The following is a 12,117-nucleotide window of genomic DNA, read 5'->3' on the forward strand; positions in this document are numbered from 1 at the left end:
TCAGAAACATTTAGTAATACACATAACTTCCCAGAGACTTTTTTTTTTTTCTGACAGATAAGAGTTATCAACAGTGAGAGAGAGTCTTCCTTCCGTTGGTTCACACACACACACACCCTAAATGACTGCTATGGCCAGCGCTGCGCCAATCCAAAGCCAGGAGCCAGGAGCTTCTTCCAGGTCTCCCACGTGGGTGCAGGGGCCCAAGCACTTGGGCCATCCTCCACTGCCTTCCTGGGCCACAGCAGAGAGCTGGACTGGAAGAGGAGCAACCAGGACTAGAACCCAGAGACCATATGGGATGCCGGTGCCGCAGGCGAAGGATTAACCAAGTGAGCCACGGCGCCACCCTCCCCCTCACCCCCCCATAGAAGTCTTAAGTGAAAGGACTGAGATCTGAATTCTGACTGGCTTCAAAGAGCACAGCTTGTCACTAAAACTATTTTTAAATACTGTGAAAGATAGTCTCTCATTCTCTTTATTTGTTCCTTCATTCACTCTCTACTCATTCCTTCAATCAATCAATTCAATGGTACCAGGCACCCTGTAATAAGGTAGTTATACAGTAAATAAATAAAACAGCCTTGATTCTCAGAGCCTAGGAACTGTGTTTGCAGAAAGGGAGGGAAGCATATCAAGTACAACACAACTGTGTAAGCTGTAGGTTCTCTTACCCCTAACCTAATTAGATCCGTGTTAGATAACAGTGTCTATCTTCTACTGTTTCCCCAGTCTATTAGCAGGAAACTGGATCAGAAGTGGAGCAACCAGGACTCGAAATGACACTCTGATATGGGATGTAACATCACACACTGTGGCTTTAACTGCTACACCACAATACTAGCCCCTGGACTAGAAATAAAGAATTCTTTAAAAAAAAATTTTTTTTTATTTATTTGAAAGTCAGAGTTACAGAGAGAGGGAGAGACAGAGAGAGAGATCTTCCATCCACTGGTTCACATCCCAAATGACTGCAACAGCTAGGACTGGGCCAGGCTGCAGCCAGGAACTCCACCCAGGCCTCCCACAGAGGTGGCAGGGGCCCAAACACTTGGGGTATTAGGGCATTTTCGGCTGTTTTTCCCATGCCAGTAGCAGGGAGCTGGATTGGAAGTGGAGCAACCAGGTCTCAAACCGGTGCCCATATGGTTCATCACATTACAGGAGGTGGCTTCACCTGCTTTGCCACAATGTCCACCCCAATTTAAAGAATTCCAATACCTTAGAATTTTGCTTTGTCAAGATAATATGGGACAGGCATTGTTGAATAGAGGATAAAGCTGCTGCTTGCAGTTCTGGCACCCATTTGGGCGCTGGTTCATGTCTCGGCTGCTTCACTTCCTATCCAGCTTCCTGCTAATGCTCTGGGGAAAGCAATGAAAGACTTCTTGAGTGCTTGGCCTCCTAGCACCCATGGGGGAGACCTGGATGAAGCTCTTGGCTCCTGGCTTGGCCTGGCCCAGCGCTGGTTATTGTTGTCATCTGAGGAGCAAGCCAGCAGTTGGAAGATCTCTCTTTCTGTATCTCTCCCTCTCTGTAACTCTTTGAAAATAAATAGATATTAAAAAAAAAAAAAATCAATGGGGCAGATCTTGTGAGACAGCAGGTTAAGCTGACATTCCATAATGGAGAACCACTTTCAGTCCCAGTTACTCTACTTCTGATCTAGCTTCCTACTAATATACTTGGAAAGACAGCAGATGATGAGGAATGAACCAGAAGATATCTCCTTCTCTCTTTCTCTTTCAAATAAAATGCATATGCAAATGCATATGTTCTAGTGTATTCTAGCTACTCTTCTCTCAATCCAGCTTCCCGCTAATGTGCCTGAGAAGGCAGCAGAAAGATGCCCCAGATGCTTGGGGCCCTGCCACCTAAGTAGAAAACCATAATGGAATTCCTGGTTCCTGGTTCTGCCTAGTGCAGCCTTGACTGTTGCGACCATTTGGGGACTGAACCAGCAGTAGCTTTCTCTACTTCCTTCCTTCCATTCATCTTTCCTTCCTTCCTTCCTTCCTTCCTTCCTTCCTTCCTTTCTCTCTCTCTCTTTCTCTCCCTCCCTCTCCATTTCAAATAAATCAATCTTTTAAAAAAATGAGCTGGAACCCACATTGTGGCACAGCAGGTTCGGCTGCTGTCTGCTATATTAGCTTCCCATACCAGAGTGCAGGTTCAAGTCCCAGCTGCTCTGCTTTCTTACCCAGCTCTAGTAGATAATGACCCAGGTGTTCAGGCCCCTACCACCCACATGGGAGACCAGGGTGGAGTTTCTTACTCCTGGCTTCAGTCCCAGGTGTTGCAGCCATCTGGGGAGTCAACTAGTGGATGGAAAATCTCTCTATCTCTCTGTCTCTGTTTCTCTGTTTCTCCTTCTCTCTTTCACTTTGTCTTTCAAATAAATAAAATGAATCTTTAAAAAACAAGCTATATAAATAAGTATATAAATTATAAATGCATTTTTTTTTAAAAAGATTAAAAGAAAGCCCTTTAAACTTAAACTATTTCTGGGAGGGTGATTTTTTTTACCTCTTAATTACTATGTATTCTTTTAGTGAACTGGCATTGTAGCAAAGCAGGTTGAGCCACCCTTTGTGATACCAGCTTCCCACATGGCAATGCCAGTTTGCACCCCAGCTACTTTACTTTGTGGGAAGGTAGCAGAAGATGGCTCAAGTATCTGAGACCTTGCCACCCACATGGTGGCAAAAAAATGGGTACTCAAACCACTTGGTTAAAAGGTATTAAAAACAGGGGCCGGTGCTTTGACACAGAGGCTAACGCCCTAGCCTGAAGCGCCGGCAACCCATACAGGTACCAGTTCTAGTCCTGGCTACTTCTCTTCCGATCCAGCTCTCTGCTATGGCCTGGGATAGCAGTAGAAGATGGCCCAAGTCCTTGGGCTCCTGCACCCATGTGGGAGACCCGGAAGAAGCTCCTGGCTCCTGGCTTCGATCGGCACAGCTCCGACTATTGCAGCCAACTGGGGAGTGACCAGTGGATGTAAGACCTCTCTCTCTGTCTCTACCTCTCTCTCTAACTCTGTCTTTCAAATAAATAAAATAAATCTTTAAAAGTAAAAAAGATGTAAAAAACAGAAAAATCATATTCGTACCTATGTGCCATTGCTGCTAAAATCTATACAGGTGAGAGAATGCTGCAGAAAATCAAATGAATGGAAAAAACTACATCACTTACCCACCTTCAAATCTGCATTTCTTTCTTTTTTTAAAAGATTTACTTCTTGGCCGGCACCGCGGCTCAATAGGCTAATCCTCCGCCTGCAGCGCCGGCACACCAGGTGCTAGTCCCGGTGGGAGCACTGGATTCTGTCCCGGTTGCTCTTCTTTCAGTCCAGCTCTCTGCTATGGCCCAGGAGTGCAGTGGAGGATGGCCCAAGTGCTTGGGCCCTGCACCTGCATGGGAGACCAGGAGAAGCACCTGGCTCCTGGCTTCGGATCAGCGCAGTGCACCGGCTGCAACGGCCATTGGAGGGTGAACCGACGGTAAAGGAAGACCTTTTTCTGTCTCTCTCTCTCTCTCACTGTCCACTCTGTCAAAAAAAAAAAAGATTTACTTCTTTATTTGAAAGTCAGAGTTAAGCAGAGAGAAAAGGAGAGGCAGAGAAAGAGAGAGAGAGAGAGGTCTTCCATCTGCTGGTTCACTCTCTAATTGGCTGAAACAGCCAGAGTTGCACAGATCTGAAGCCAGGAGCTTCTTCCAAGTCTCCCATATGGGTGCAGGGTCCCAAGGACTTGAGCCATCTTCTACTGCTTTCCCAGGCCATAGCAGAGAGGTGGATTGGAAGTGCAGCAGCCGGGACTCAAACTAGCACCCATATGGATTGCCAGCACTGCAAGCAGCAGCTTTACCCACTATACCACAGCACCAGCCCTTCATTTATTTCTTAAGAATAGCATGTATGGAGCCGGCGCCACGGCTTAATAGGCTAATCCTATGCCTTGTGGCGCCGGCACACCAGGTTCTAGTCCCGGTCGGGGCACCGGATTCTGTCCCGGTTGCCCCTCTTCCAGTCCAGCTCTCTGTTGTGGCCCGGGAATGCAGTGGAGGATGGCCCAAGTGCTTGGGCCCTGCACCCTCATGGGAGACCAGGAGGAACCACCTGGCTCCCGGCTTCAGATCAGTGAAGTGCGCCGGCTGTAGTGGCCACTTGGGGGGTGAACCAACGGAAAAGGAAGACCTTTCTCTCTGTCTCTCTCTCTCTCACTGTCTAACTCTGCCTGTTCAAAAGAAGAGTAGTATGCATTACAACATAGTTGTACTCCCCTACTTAAGAAAAAAGTGAGAGAGATAATTATTTATTAAAATAGCCCAGCAGGGGCAGGCATTGTGTCATAGCAGGTTAAGATACTGCTTGGGATGCTCACATCCCATAAAAGAGTGACAGTTGGAATCTTGGTTGCTCCATGTCTGAATTGGCTTCCTGCTATAATATTCTGGGAGGCAGCAGATGATGTTTCAAGTGCTTGTGCCCCTGCTACACACATGGCAGGCCCAGATGGAGTTCCAAGTTCCTGGCTTCAGCCTGGCCTGACCTTGACTTTCGCTGGCCTTTGGGGAGTGAACCAGTAGGTGGAAAATTTCTCTTTCTCTTTCACTATTTCTTTTTCTGTCATTCCACTTTCTTTTTTTTTTTTTTCTTTTTTTTTTCTTTTTTGACAGGCAGAGTGGACAGTGAAAGAGAGAGAGACAGAGAGAAAGGTCTTCCTTTACCGTCGGTTCACCCTCCAATGGCCACCACGGCTGGCGCGCTACGGCCAGCATACTTCGCTGATCCGAAGCCAGGAGCCAGGTGCTTCTCCTGGTCTCCCATGCGGGTGCAGGGCCCAAGCACTTGAGCCATCCTCCACTGCCTTCCCGGGCCATATCAGAGAGCTGGCCTGGAAGAGGGGCAACCGGGATAGAATCCGGCGTCCCAACCGGGACTAGAACCTGGTGTGCCCGCACCACAGGCGGAGGATTAGCCTAGTGAGCCGCAGTGCCGGCCGCACCCTGCTTTCAAGTGGAAGAAAATAAACTTTTTTTAAATGGCCCAGCAATACAACTGATACCGAAAAATGAAATAGAGCAAATCAATACAGAATCACTAGAATAAAGTAACTGAATACATTTATCTTAAATATAAGTAGAAAGTATAAGTACAATGTAAAGAAAACAAGTTATCAGTTTATACTGTCATCTATTGATAACCTCCTGACAAAACTGGTTTCCCAGTATTAGCAGAGAGCATCTATAACTCTTTTACAATTATTATATAAAATTTGACAATATGGGACAATAAAAGGAACACTTAATGAGAAATCAGGACGTTGCAGCATTTGCAGCTATGTGACTTTGAGCAAGTCATTTAAAAATTCACCAAGTTGGGGCAGGCGTGTTTGGTATTGCACTTAAAACCTACCTTAGGGGGTTGGCCCTGTGGCACAGTGGGTTAAAGCCCTAGCCTACAGTACTGGCATCCTATATGGGTGCCAGTTTGAGTCCCGGCTGCTCCACTTCCTATCCAGCTCTCTGTTATGGCCTTGGGAAAGCAGTAGATGACAGCTCAAGTGCCTGGGCCCCTGCACCCGCGTGGGAGACCAGGAAGAAGCTCCTGGCTCTTGGCTTCAGATTGGCTCAGCTCTGGATATTGGGGCCATTTTGGAACTGAACTAGCAGATGGAAGACCTCTCTGTCTCTACCTCTCTCTATAACTCTTTCAATTTAAATAAATAAATAAATAAATAAATAAATAAAACCCACCTCGGAAACCCCACATCCCATATTGGAATGCCTGATCCAAGTTCTAGCTCCACTTCTGATCAAGCTTCCTGCTAATTTGCACCCTGGAAAGACACCAGTTGAAGTACTTAAGTCCCTGTCACTCACACAGGAGACCCAGGTTGATCCTGGCTCCTGGATGCAATCTGGCCTAGGCCTGGATGTTGCAGACATTTGGGGAGTTCACCATCAAATGGATAATCTCTGTCTCTCTCTCTCTCATTCAAGGTTAATAAAGCATATATTTAAGCTTAACAGTTAAGGAAACCACATCCCATATTACAATGCCTGGATTTGATTCCAGGCTCGAATTCCTGACTCCAGCTCCCTGCTAATACAGACCCTGGGAAGCAGCAATGATGGCTTATGTGATTGGAATTACTGTCACACTCTTTCTAACAGATCTGGACTGAGTTCCCACCCCGTGGCTCCAGCCTCAGCCCTTGCAAGTGTATGGTAAGTAAACCAGCTGGTGAGAGCTTTTTCTCTGTGTCTCTGCTTCTCAAAAAAAAAAAAAAAAAAAAAAAAAAAGATTTGACTAAATGCCTTGAAGTATATTGAAGTAACATTTTTCCTATAAATGAACATAGATAATCATTTCTACTACTAAAGTAACCACTTTCTGGAAGCTCATAAATGTTAACAATTGCATGTCACAACTATTTTCCCTAGTATAGCTCCCTATACAATTATACACAGCATGAATATGGCAATTTACTCAGTTCTCTGTATAATAAAACCTTATGTTTAGCATCATAGTAATGTTCCAATTAGCTTTCCATATGTAGTGTAAACATTTGAGAGAGAGATCTATGAATAAAAAACAGATATACCCCTAACCATAAATTTATACTCTCAATAGCTACTACCTGAATTTTGGTCTCCTAATTTTACTTTGACCATCTCCCAACCTTCCACCATTACAAGGTTTCTCCCTGCAAAACAAAGGAATCTTTCCAGGCTAACGCTATAGTGTAGTGGGCTAAGCCTCTGCTTGTGGCGCCAGCATCCCATGTGAGTGCCAGTCAGGTCCTGGCTGCTCCTCTTCCGATTCAGCTCTTTGCCAAGGCCTGGGAAAGCACTGGAAGATAATCCAAGCTTAGGAGACTTGGAGGAGGTTCCTGGCTTCGGATCAGCCCAGGTCCTGCTGTTGTGGCCATTTGAGGAGTGAACCAGCGGATGGAAGACCTTCCTCTCTGTCTCTCCCTCTCTCTGTAACTCTTCCTCTCAAATAAATAATTAAAAAAAAAAAAAAATAGAAAGGAAGGCCGGCACTGCAACTCAATAGGCTAATCCTCTGCCTTGCGACGCCGGCACACCGGGTTCTAGTCCCGGTCGGGGCGCCGGATTCTGTCCCAGTTGCTCCTCTTCCAGGCCAGCTCTCTGCTGTGGCCAGGGAGTGCAGTGGAGGATGGCCCAAGTGCTTGGGCCCTGCACCCCATGGGAGACCAGGAGAAGCACCTGGCTCCTGCCTTCAGATCAGCGCGGCGCGCCGACCACGGTGGCCATTGGAGGGTGAACCAACAGCAAAAGGAAGACCTTTCTCTCTGTCTCTCTCTCTCTCTCTCACTGTCCACTCTGCCTGTCAAAAAAAAATAATAATAAAAAAAATAGAAAGGAATCTTAGTTTTTTTTTTTTTAAACATTTCATTCCGGGGCCGGTGCTGTGCATAGCAGTTAAAAGCCACTGCCTATAGTGCCAGTATCGCATATGGGCGCCAGTTTCAAGTCCCATCTGCTCCAGTTCTGATCTAGCTCTCTGCTATCATCTGAGAAAGCAGAAGATGGCCCAAGTTCCTGGGTCCCTGCAACCCATGTGGGAGACCCAGAGCGGGCTCCTGGCTCTTGGCTTCGGATTGGCCCAGCTCAGCTGTTATGGCCATTTGGGAGTAAACCAGCAAATGGAAGACCTCTCTCTGCCTCTGCCTCTGCCTCTGCCTCTGCCTCTCTGAAATTTTACCTTTCCAATAAAATTAATTAATTAATTAATTAAACTAGTTAAGTCCATTTTTCCATAAACTTTTCAAGTTTTAATTTTTATTCATTTATTTAAGAGACAGAAAGAAGCAAAGAGAGAAAGTTAGAGTAGACTCTCCCGTCTATTGGTCCACTCCCCAAATGCTCTCACAACAACTAGGGCTGGACTAGGCAACTCAACCTGAGTATCCCAGGATCTCCTACATGAATGAGACTCAAGTACTTAAGCCATTACCTGCTGCCTCCTGAATGTCCATTAGCAGGAAGCCGCAGTCAGGTGCATAAGTGGGACCTGAACCCAAGCACTTGGATACCGGATGTAGGCATCCTAAACAGAATCTTAACCTAAGCCCAAGGTCTGCCCCTTTCTTATTTTTTTATAACCACAGAAATTTCTAATTCCAATCCCTAATTTGCCATTTACTAGTCCTGTGATCTTCAGCAACTTCCTTAATGTTTTAAGCCTCAGTTTTCTCCTTTTAAGGTAGGGGCCAGCACTGTGGCATAGTGGTCTAAGCCTCTGCCTTGCAGCACGGACATGCCATGTGGGCGCCAGTTCAAGTCCTGGCTGCTCCACTTCTGATCCAGCTCTCTGCTATGGCCTGGGAAAGCAGCAGAAGATGGCCCAAGTGCTTGGGCCCCTGCACCCACGTGGGAGACCCAGAAGAAGCTTCCAGCTCCTGGCTACTGGCTTCAGATCAGCTCAGCTCTGGCCACTGTGGCCATTCAGGGTGTGTCTCTCCCTCTCACTGTCTTTACCTCTCAAATAAATAAATTATAAAATCTTTAAAAATTAAATAAAATAAAATTAAGGTATTAGCAGTAGGCGCTGTGCATAGGGTAAGGTGCCACTTTGGATGTCTGCATACCCTATCAGAGGGCCTGGAATCAAGTTTCACGTCCACTTCCCACTCAGCATCCTTTTAATGAACACCTGAGGAGGCAGCAGATTATGGCTCAAGTACTTGGGTCCCTATCATTCATAAATGAAACCTGACTGGAGCACTTCGCTCCTGTCTTTGGCCTGGCCTAGCCCTGGTTGTTGTGGGCATTTGATAAGTGAACAAGTAGATGGAAGATCTGTCTCTCCTCTGTCACTGAGAAAAAAATTAAGGTACTAGTATCAGCTGCATAGTGTTTTTGTAAAGATAAAATGAGACAATGAGCATGGCACATTAATAATCATTCAATGAATATTAGCTATTATTAACTTAAGAACGTTGTGATGCTTACTTTTTTAAAAATTTTTATTTATTTATTGAAAAGGCTGAGAGACAGAGAGCTCCAATCTGCTGGTACACTCCACAAATGCCCACAATGGCTAGGACTGGATGGAGCTGGGGCTGAAGCTGGGAGCCAGGAACACAATCAAGGTCTCCCAAATAAGTAACAGGCAACCAATTATTTAGGCCAAGACTGCTAACTGCTGCCTCCTGGGGCCTCCTTTAGCAGGAAGCTGGAGTCAGGAGCAGAGCTGGATATTAAATGCAGATACCCTAATGTGGGATGCGAACATCTTAATCCACATTAACTAACAGGCCAAATGCTTTCCCTATGACATTTATTTTAAAGAGTACTAAAAAAGACTATTAAATTATGAATGGTACCAGCACTGTGGCTAGCAGGTAAAGTCACTGCCAGCATCCCATATAGGCGTGGGTTTGAGTACCAGCTGCTCCACTTCTGATCCAGCTCTTTGCTATGGCCTGGGAAAGCAACAGAGAATGGCGCAAGTGCTTGGGCCTCTGCATCAGAGACCTGGAAGAAGCTCCAGGCTCCTGGCTTCAGACTGGCTCAGCTTAGGCCAGACGTTGTGGCCATTTGGGGAGTGAACCAATGGATGGAAGACCTCTCTCCCTCTCCCTCTTCTCCCTCTCCCCCCACCCCTGCCTCTATAATTCTGCCTTTCAAATAAAATAAATATATCTTTTAAAAAAAATTTTAACTGGGGCCGGCACTGTGGCTTAACAGGTAAAGGTTACCACCTTCAGTTCTTGCATCCCATATGGGCGCTGGTTCGAGTCCTGGCTGCTTCACATCTGATCCAGCTCTCTAGTATGGCCAGGGAAAGCAGTGGAGGATGGCCCAAGTCCTTGAGCCCCTGCATCCACATGGGAGACCTGAAAGAAGCTCCTGGCTCCTGGCTTCGTATTGGCACAGCTCCAGCCGTATCGGCCAGCTAGGGAGTGAACCAGCGGATGGAAGACTCTCTCTCTCTCTCTCTCTCTCTCTCTCTCTCTCTGCCTCTCCTTCTCTCTCTATGTAACTCTTTCAAGTAAATAAATCTTTAAAACATAAATAAATAAATAATTATAACTGTCTAGTGAATTTTTCCTTAAAAATTTCTTTTATCATTTCTGAGAAACTAAGTGTTTTATTAATGCAACACAGTATAGAAGTTGCTTAATAATTTGCAAGTTTTAAAATTCTTTCTTCCTAACTACTATGTAATTCCTCAGAGCCAGAACCCTGTCTCATACCCCAAAGTTAAACACTGTACTTAACACAATGTAATAATTTGTTTTCCTATCAGTCTCCCCTCCTACAGTCTGCAATTCCAATGAAGAGATCAAGTTTTACCAATATTTGTATTTCAAACACAAAGCAAACCTCAGTAAATGTTTGTTGGATGGATAAGTGAATTAATCTAATTTTTTCTGTGAAATGCCTCACATAGTACTCTATACATAGTAGAAATTCAGTTTAAAGCTTGTTGTTGGCTTTATGCAGAATTTTTTTTAATCCAACCACTAAGCAAAGCTTTATTCTTGCCTCAGAAAATCACCTCTACTTTAAAGCTTGGCTACTAACATTACAAATTAAAAGTTTTACTTTAACACGTATCAAATAAATGAGTTCAATAACTAACCACATCTAAGCAAGCTAAAGAAGGATTTAAAAGCCATTATTCTAATTAATGAATTTGTGAACCTCACCATGGAAAAACCCAGTTACATAATCAAAAGAGGGGTTATCCCTTGCAAATTTACCTACAAATGATAGAGAAACCAATGGTCAGAAAGCTTGAGTTTATAAATGGGAAATGAATAAATTATTTTGTGCCTGCCTTAAAGCTTTAGTTTCCACTAGAAATAAGAGTTAACCAGCAAAGTGTTCCAAACCCATCCCCAGAAAACAGTCTTTGAAGCTAAGAGACCACATGTTTTCCTCTTCCAATGATTTCAATTCCTGGGACTCATTTTATTTCCACAAAAAAATTGACATTCAAAGCTTGCTCTGTCCCCTAAAATAAAACCTGATTTCTTAAAAGGCAAATAACCCGAAAAGGGACACTTTGGGAACCCAAGGTTTTATATCCAAGTAACCAAAACTATTTCTCGTTTTAGGGTTGAGCCTGCTGCCGCAGTAGAAACACTTTTCTTGGTTTTTCAGTTACGTTGGTGGAGGATTTAAGTGTCATACTGCACATTATTTCACTACATTATCTAAACTGATTTTTACACTGCATACATAATTCCCTAAGTACACTGTAAAGGAGTTCCGCACTTGAATGAATCCGGGAAGAACCGCGATCTTAGCACACACCCCCTTCTCCCAATTCAGTACACAGTAGAGGAAGCACACCTTAGTGTTTTGGTTTTGTGGTGTGTTTTTTTTTTTTTTTTTTTTCCTCAAGAATTGTTCTCCCGCCCCCACCCCCGCTTTATTTTACAGCAGCGATCATTCATGATCCCACTCTCGGTCTCTCTGCCCAACTAACACTAGTTCCCCGGGACTCTCATTCCTCTGCCAGAGCGACCACAGGGGTATCTCTTTTGGAATGAGGGAAGGAAGGGAAGCGAGGAGGGTTCGGGACGCCACCATTCCCGCCACGCCATGGAGGAGACAGGTCCTGGCGCGCAGTGCCCGGCCAGCCTCAGGCGGAACCTGAGGGGGGCTGCAAGGGTCTGATCCTCTCTCCCCTCCACTCGAGCTCCCCAACCAGCGAAAAACAAACTGGGCCCAACCTCTGTGCTCCCATTCAATCAGCACATCCTCCTCCTCGCTGTACCCCGTTTCTTCCCACTTCTTCCCCAACGTAGCAGGGTCCCCTTATCTAGTTCCAAGTCCCAGGAAACCTCCTGCTCCCAACACATACCCCCCCTCCACGATGCGGCCCCACTCCCCTCGCGCCCCTCTACCCCCGGGTCCCTCCCCTGGACCTCGCAGGAGCTCCAGCCCTCCCCGCACGCCCCAGAGCAGACCGGCGCCCGGTCCCTTTACCTACGGGACCTGGGTCCTTCCCCGCGCGTCACACTCCGCTCCACTCCCCAGCGACCCGACCTTCCCCACACCGTCCCCGGGAGCTCTCCCCCAGCACCCCGTTCCCTCCGACCCCGCCCCCCTGAGGGTGTCGCACTC

The 12,117-nt window shown here is 46.0% G+C and overlaps 1 protein-coding gene across 14 annotated transcripts in view; it reads right to left on the minus strand.

Annotated features, from left to right (window-relative positions):
* Positions 1-12,117, minus strand: part of USP54 (ubiquitin specific peptidase 54) — a 131,128-nt gene that overhangs the window by 118,903 nt on the left and 108 nt on the right. For 9 of the 14 annotated variants that reach the window (XM_062214123.1, XM_062214118.1, XM_062214127.1 and 6 more), the window contains exon 2: positions 3,200-3,550. The exons of 2 other annotated variants lie outside the window; for them this stretch is intronic. The gene's annotated coding sequence lies outside the window, so the exon portion shown is untranslated. Of the gene's footprint in view, positions 1-3,195; positions 3,551-11,979; positions 12,002-12,117 lie in introns of those variants that run through there. 3 more of the 14 variants (XM_062214124.1, XM_062214120.1, XM_062214122.1) reach the window with 2 other exon arrangements.

This window comes from Lepus europaeus, chromosome 17 (genome assembly GCF_033115175.1).
Source record: "Lepus europaeus isolate LE1 chromosome 17, mLepTim1.pri, whole genome shotgun sequence".
Lineage (NCBI taxonomy): Eukaryota > Metazoa > Chordata > Mammalia > Lagomorpha > Leporidae > Lepus > Lepus europaeus.